The sequence below is a fragment of the Octopus sinensis genome, linkage group LG1 (assembly GCF_006345805.1).
Source record: "Octopus sinensis linkage group LG1, ASM634580v1, whole genome shotgun sequence".
In the NCBI taxonomy this organism is placed as follows: domain Eukaryota; kingdom Metazoa; phylum Mollusca; class Cephalopoda; order Octopoda; family Octopodidae; genus Octopus; species Octopus sinensis.
In genome coordinates, this window is record NC_042997.1 from 120344380 (window position 1) to 120353372 (window position 8993).

The window sequence follows — 8993 nt, forward strand, 5'->3', positions numbered from 1 at the left end:
TTTGCACTTAAGCGTGACAGCTGAAATATGATTTGGTTTCTTTTTTTTACTGTATATATCAATTAGTTTCATCTTGTTTTTATTAATTTAATGGACAACGAAAAAGTAACTGATTGGTGCTGACAACATGGGCTCTTGCAAAATGAATGTATTGCCCTTCATGTAGCTTAGAAATATATTTTGCGAAAGATAAAAAAATTAGCGATGATATCATTTGTCAATGTAGAAGGCCGCATAGGAAAAGATTGTCAATTAGATCTGGCACTTTCATTGAAGGGAAACTCCCATTAAGAACAATTGTTTCGTTAATGCATTGGTGGTCATATGATGTGAGTAATACAAAATTTATAATTCGTGAATTGGGTTTAGCCTCTGAGGCTGTTGTGAATTGGAATAATCATTTCAGAGATATGTGAAGATTATTTCATGAAATATCCTCTTGAATTGGGCGGAGAAGGAATGAATGTGGAAATAGATGAATTGGTTTTTGTTCGACGAAAGATTAATGCTGGTCACCAAGTGCAAACTCAATGGGTATTTGGTGGGATTGAATTAGGGCAAGGAAGAAAGTGCTTTTTGGTTGCAGTTCAAGACAGATCAGCTGAAACGTTATTACCAACAATTCAACAATATATACGCCCTGGAACAACAATAATATCCGATTTATGGAAGGCTTATAGCACCATTGCGAACCTTCGTTTTAATCACCTCACTGTCAATCACTCAGTTAATTTCGTCGATCCTGTTTCACATGCTTCAACCAATCATGTAAAGGCAATATGGAACAGTACTAAAAGACGGAATAAAAGTGAAATTGGAACAGCAAGAACACGTCTTAATAGTTACGTAGTTAAAGTCATGTGGCGATATTAATTTAATGATCATCTGTTCCAGAATATTTTGATTGGTGTGAAAGATGTTTATAATCTCTTACTTAAAAAAAATAATATGTGTTTTGTTAGTATTTTTGTTTTAATTTTAATTTCTTATTGAATATATTTTAGCTATCACGCTTAAGTGTTCATTTTTTATTAAATATCTTTTAGCTTTCTCCCTTAAAGGAAATAAAGCTCCTTCGTTTCTTATTAAATATATTTTAGCTGTCATTCTTAGCACTAAATATAAATAAATAAAAATTATATTTTTTAAACACGAAGCTAAATCATATTTAAGCTGTCACGCTTAAACGAAACTAAACTATATTTAAGGTAAAACAAAAGTAAATTATATTTAAGCTGTCACGCTTAATCGAAAAAGCGCCTCTTTTCTGAGTTACTTGAAAGGTGATGTTCCCTTCCTTCTCTTCTATTTGTTGATACCTTTGTTTACCTACCAATACGTTGTTTCACTTCAAGCATGTTGATTTACCCATCCGTTATAATATTTCGGCTGTCGTCCATTGTTTTAAATAGGTTTTAGCATTATCGTTCTAGCCTTTTTTAAACAATCATATATGATTCCCCCTAAAGAATCAAATTTTAAATAAAAGTTATATTTTCACTAGCGAAAGCTATACGTATCTTTCAAAAATCTCCATACCAACTTAGATTTATGCAGCATTCTCTGTTAGTTTATGCACAAAGGGTGTTTTGTTAGCTTCTCTCTCCGAAAAAATAGTTCCTTTGCTGTTGAAAAAAATAAACTCGCAGATGGGAAGTTTCAACGTCTTCTTTCAATTTCATTACACCATTTATGTGGCTGTTTCTGCTACTCCCAAAACACTTCAAAAGATATACTTTGCATTGCTTGCAAACTTATATGTCCTATGATCATTAAAGTGCAGTGACCTCCACAATAACCAGACTTCAATTTCATTTTCCGTTCCTAGGTTAATCGGAAACGTACATTGCTGTAATACTCATAAACCTTCTCAGTACTTCAATTATTTTGCGAAAGAAAATATCACAAAAGTTACTTAAACCTTTGAAAGAACGGGTGCGTTTGCTAGCATTCATAGAAAAGAAGAAAAGAAAATGGAGAATGGGAAGTTAATAATTGTTTATTATTAACAAAGACTTAATCATCTTCAATTACATCTGTTTCAATTAATGCTCAGTAAATATTAGGTAAATATTAAATTTATATTTATGTGACCTGCGTGGCGTTCGATTATGAATAAATAATAAATATGCATTATATACAGGGTATCACCAACGAGTGAAAAATTCGTAAACACACGAGTGATAAGTACAAGATAAAATACCGTCGAAGCTCTGACTCTCCATGAATTTTATATTTTTTAAATTTCTGGATGCTGGTATATTATGAAGTTTTCCTATTTTGTCGTTGAAAGCACGATTTAGGAGCAATTAGATGTCCGACAACTGATGAGGTGTTATCTACTTTTTTGTCTATGTTTCTGCTATATTTTCCAGTACTTACTGCTCGTGTGTTTACGTAGGTTTCACTCGTTGGTGATGTCCTGTACACAATGTGTATTTTTTATAATCGAACGCCACGCAGCCTTGACCACTGTAAGTTCTTATATTTATATATAATTTCTGCGACTACACACTATTTTCTCTCTTTTTCTCTATCCCACTATAACCTTCTTTTCTATCCTCTATCTATCTGTCCATTCTCTACTATCTGTCATACCTTCTCCCTTCTCACACCTTTTGTTTCTTTCCCTCATCCTATCTATTGTCCACTTCCCCTCTGCCCTTGTTAGTGACACGTGACTACAGGTAAATTTTCTTGCTCCTGTTTTTACTGGACAAGACGTTCATCGAACTGGATGTCATTTCTCTCGGCTCCCGACTTTTTCCTTGTACAATTTTGTTCTCTTCTAATTATTCTATTCTACTATTTTCTTCTACTATATTCTTCTCTTCTAATTATTCTACTTCCATGAAAGAATTTCTCCTAGGCATTGCGTTAACCATTACAATTAGTCTTCGCCGAACGGCCCTTAATATTTGTCTCCGCCGATTGTTTACTCTGTACATCCTCTCTGTCGTTGTTTGTTCTTTCGAAGACCTAACTCTTAAAAAATTTCCTGATTCTGCTGTCATTTTGTCATTAAAAGTACGATATAGAAGTAATAAAAAGTCCAACAACTGATGAGGAGTTATATTCGTTTGTTATTTTGTCCCGTACTTATCACTCATTACTTGTCTACGTATTTTTAACTCGTTGGTGATGTCCTGTAGTTATTGTGTATGTTTTTGGTATTTTTTCCTGTACACATCTCACGTATATTTACGTATCTTACCCTCGTTGGTGATGCCCTGTACACAACGTTTCTTTTATATACATATTACTCAAAGAAATTCTAACCTTGTCTGATTTTCACTTTTTATTTACAATCTTATAATAATAGAATATAAGATGATATAATGTAATGCGATGATAGATTATTAAATGTGTATTCTGATTGAACTGGTACTTGAATGCATTAAACTATACAATATTCAGGTTCGTATAGTAGTGGTGGTCGTTATGTTTTACAATTTACAACAGTAAATTGTAAATTGTAAAATGCAATAGTCATCACTAATATATGAACCTAAAGATTGCATAGTCAGAATGGACATTTGATATTCTATCATTTCATTATATTTTATTATCTTATCTTATTATTATAAGATTGTAAATAAAACGTGAAAATAAAAGTTGGAATTCCTTTGAGCAATGTATTCTTCTATACACAATCATACACACCCGTGTGTGCATATATGTATATGTATATACATACATATATATATATATATATTTATATATATATATTTATATATATATATTTATATTTATATATATATATATATTATATATATATATATATATATATATATATATTATATATATATATATATATACTGTCGTTACCGTCTTGCTTTTTTTTACCCCTCTGCGAAAAGATCTCAGAATTTTAATTGATTTGCTTTTCGCGGGAAGGAAGTTTTCTTCGAAGTATACGTCTCGCTTTTATCCTTCGAAACGTTTAGTAGATGAAACCTTAGCGACTGAAGAAGGGGTTTTTTCGTTGTGCTTATTGTCCTGTATCTCTCTTTTTTTTGCTTGTCCTGTTCCTTGGTTTGTGTCTGTGTTTCGTCTCTCTATGTGTTCGACGTCTTTTTGGTGTCCTGTACACATATATGCGTGTATATGTACATGTAGAGGTAGGTACGTACATATATGTTTATATATATGCATATGTTCTATTTTATTAACATATTATACGACTAAACGCACGCACCCTATTAAGTAAGATTGTTCTGTTTATCAAGTTAGCCTTGATATTAACTCTCACGCGACTCTGCATCTTTCTTTCTTTCTCTCCCTATCCTTTTTCGTCTTTTTTTCCCTCACTTAACTTGTCTCTCCTCTCTCTCTCATTCTTCATTCTCTCTCTCCCTTTCACCATTCTTCATGGTCTCCTCGCACCATTCCCCTTCTTCTCTCTCTTCCTCTTGCTCCTCCTCCCCCATTCCCGTCGTCCATCTGCGACGATACTTCCGTCGTAACTGCTATCCTGTCTTCTCGCCCGCCTTGTAAGGCTACTGGTCGACACATTTTCACTCTCTCGTCGTCCACGATAATCCAGCGTTTGCAATACTTTTTTCGTCTGGCGTTAACAGCCCTTCTTATCTTGTTCTCCTTGTCCTGTCTCTCACTGTTATATATTTATTTTCCCACTGTTTATATATATATTTTTTACTGTTTATTATGTTTGTACTGTCGTTACCGTCTTGCTTTTTTTTACCCCTCTGCGAAAAGATCTCAGAATTTTAATTGATTTGCTTTTCGCGGGAAGGAAGTTTTCTTCGAAGTATACGTCTCGCTTTTATCCTTCGAAACGTTTAGTAGATGAAACCTTAGCGACTGAAGAAGGGGTTTTTTCGTTGTGCTTATTGTCCTGTATCTCTCTTTTTTTTGCTTGTCCTGTTCCTTGGTTTGTGCCTATGTGTTTCGTCTCTCTATGTGTTCGACGTCTCTTTTTGGTGTCCTGTACACATATATGCGTGTATATGTACATGTAGAGGTAGGTACGTACATATATGTTTATATATGCATATGTTCTATTTTATTAACATATATATATATATATATATATATATATATATATATATATTATATATATATATATATATATAAGCAAAATATTTAATCACTAAGATTTGAAATAAGATGTCTCTACTGTTAATATCATCTGTGAATAAATTTTTAAATTGATATCACCAGCAGAGACATACGTTGATCGCAGCCATAATAGCATTATATTGCTATGAATTATAAATTTGCACGAAGAATAATGACGCTTAAAAAAATACACCTGCTACTAATATGAGCTAAAGACATAAATTTATACACTGTATAGCACCAAAATAACAGAGAAAAGCAGTATTCAAGGAAAACGGAAAGCACAAAATAACATATTATGCAGTTTAAGACATCCACATACACGGGTTTCGGTTTTTTGATATTTAATCTTTGAGTTTCTTCAGTGTGAACTACCCAGTAAGAATTCACGGCCCTCACGTCAAACTCTGAGAGTGCAAAAACAGAGCAAATGGTGCAGAAAAATTATAAACGAAACATTCAATCACTAAGATTTGAAATAAGATGTCTCTACTATTAATATCATCTGTGGATAAATTTTTTAATTGATGATATCACCTACAGATAGGTGGATCGCGGGCACAGTAGCATTATATAGCTATGAATTATATATTTACAGAAAACGTAATGATGCGTAAAAAGCATTTTCCTACAAGAAATAATAGCTAAAGTTTTAAATTAATCCACTGTACAGCATCAAGATAACGTAAAAATGCAGTATGCTAGTAAAACGGAAAGAATTAATAGATTTAGCAGTTTATCATTACACTTCGTGCAAATTTCATCAGATTTCAAATTTATCCACAGACGTTATTAACAGTAGAGATATCTTATTTCAAATCTTAGAGTTTGAATGCTTTGCTTATAATCATTCTGTACCATATGCTCTGTTTTTGAGTTTTTGACGCAATACAAAACCAGTTGCATTGTCAGAGTTTAACAGTCGGTCGTGAATTCTTACTGATACATCAAGGATTAAATATCGAAAAGCTGAAACCCGGGTATGTGGATGTCCTAAACTGCATAATATTTTATTTGTGCTGTTCAATGTATTAATTCATTCCGCTTTCCTTGCATATTGTTTTTTCTCTCTTATATTGGTGCTGTACGGTGGATTAATTTAAGACTTTAGCCCTTATTTCTTGCATGTGAATGCTTTCCAAGCATCATTACGTTTCGTCCAAATTTATGTATATATATATATATATATATATATATATATATATATATATATATATATATATATATATATATGTATGTATGTATGTATGTATGTATATATCATATATATATGTATATATTGTATATATATGCATATATGGGTACAGGACGTCACCATCTGTGTAAACATGAAGAATTACGAAAACAAATGAGTTAAAAACGCTAACAACGAGAGAAAATGGAAAACAGGACAAGTAAACATAGAGAACGACCCTACCTGAGTTATCGGCTGTCTATCTGCTCCTCATTTCGAGCATACAACGACAATATGAGTCTTCAAAGGCAGTTACTCCCATCAATTCTAAAATAAAATTTGGGATATATGGAGGGTCAAATTTGGGAACAAAAACAGGACAGTGGAGACATAGAAGGAAAACGAACGATAACAAACATTGAGGTTCGTTAGACCAGAACGAGAGAGAAATAGTGAACGCTGGGAGAAATATTTTCTTTGAAAAGAGAAAAGATAACAGAGAGGGAAAAACACATATTCCGTAGAACGTGCAGGAAACGAAAGATGGTCACGTAAAGAAAAGAAAGATGGACGATGATCATATGTGAGCAGCGAGCGAGAGAAAAAGAGAAAGAGAGGGAGAGAGGGAGAGACAGATAGCAAATGGTGAAGGAGAGGAAAAGGGAATTAGACAAGGATGATGAAGAAAACTGTATAGAGTAGAGACGCATCAAAACATACCAAGTCCAATATAAATCGTAGATCTAGCGTAGGTAGAAAAAGAGCACTTGTGTTTCGGTAGCATTTCGCTGATGTATCCATAGATTACATCTCAGTATAAGTGCACCCTCCTCAGATACAATTTTAACATGTATAATCATAGAAGATAAAAACCCATCAGAAAACCTAGTCACTAAATAACATGATGATGCATGTATGAATGTGAGTTTATGTATGGGTGTGTCTTTGTATGTATGTATGTATATATGCATGTATGTATATATTATGTGTGCATGTATGCGTGTGCGCACACAGTCAGACGCGCGTGGGAACACAGTCGTAGATACGCACACACAAACATAGACTCATAGAATACACAAAATGTACAACATCGTTGCTTCGCTATCCCGATCATTCAGCGAATGGTGATCTCGAGTAAGCAATTTCATTCCAGTTGAAAACGAATATGGGCGAAATCTGTCGGAATTCCTCTCAGGCTCTTCATTTTCTACTGTGTCAAACGTGGGAGATCGGGGCAACAATACCTTCTCGGGAAATTATAGCCATAGGAAACAGTGAGCAGACTTACACACACACACACACACACACACACACACACACACACACACACACACACACACACACACACACACACACACACACACACAAAACACACACACACACATTGCCATCCCTTTCACTGACTTTCTCTGCTCTTCAATTTGTCAGAGCCACTGTGTTATTGTCCCCATTCCTTCACACTATTTCCTCTCTTTATTCTCCCCTATTTGCTTCATCTCTGATTAGTCATTCTGTAACCACAGCCATTGCTCAAATTAAACAAGCTCCGTCGTCTATACCTGCCTGTTGAATCTTGAGCTAAATTTTGGTTTATATTATCACATCATATATTTCCTGGACAGTTACACTATCAATCTTAGTTATGTAATTTACATATGCACAAATGTTTGCCTCTTCTAGTGTATTTTTAAATGAGTTAACTCAACACAAATCTACCCTCTATAATGAAAGTAACTGGAAAGCATTTAACCTAAGCAAGAGCCTCTACTTGATAGCCCCAGGAATCTGTTCAATATAATTTGAATTGCTTTATATATAAGTCACTTCAAGATAATTGTTTCAGATTTTGAGACAAGGTCAGAAAGTTCAGTGAAGAGGGTAAATCGATTACATCGCCCTCCAATCTTCAACTGGTACTTATTTTATCGACCCCCAAAAGTGATAAAAGGCATGATCGACTTCTACGCAACTTGAACTGAGAATGTATTTTGCGCGGAGTGTTAAGCGATTCTGTCATCTCTCCGCCTTAATCTCAGGAATATTATTAATTGGTTTTGTCTTGATATTAACAACAGTGACAGCACTAAAAAAAAAAAAAACGCCATATATATGATTCCATGCTTTCAACAAAATGAAGTTATAAATTACAGTTCCCATGCCTGAGTGGCAAATACAGATGTTCTTCCTCAATTCTGAATTCAAATATCACTACCACCGACTTTGCTAACAATTTCAATGTATATGCAGATCTAGTGTGCAAGTATCAGAACAAGTAGCTTCAATAATAGTTAGGGCACTGCATTAACAGTATTGATACGTGTCGAAAACAATATTGTATGCCATGTTGTAACTTACCATTTGATTCTGTGGGGCAATCTTTCCGTGATCATCTTAAGACTTAGATTCTTGCTGGAATCGATAGTGTGAAGTAGCAGTTAAGTAACTGAACTTCTTGTATACACTTTACATTCGTCGCAAATTTGCGACCCTCTGGCAAATCTAGATGCTAATACTAATCGTAATAAGAATAGTAGTAGTAGTAGTAGTAGTAGTAGTAGTAGTAGTAGTAGTAGTAGTAGTAGTAGTAGTAGTAGTAGTAATAGTAGTAGTAGTAGTAGTAGTTGTTGTTGTTGTTGTTATTGTAGCTGTAGTTGAACAATTAGAAACTATCTGGAGCGTAGAAAATTTACACAATATGTAAAGCATTTACTCCATCACTACGTTACCACGTGCTTCA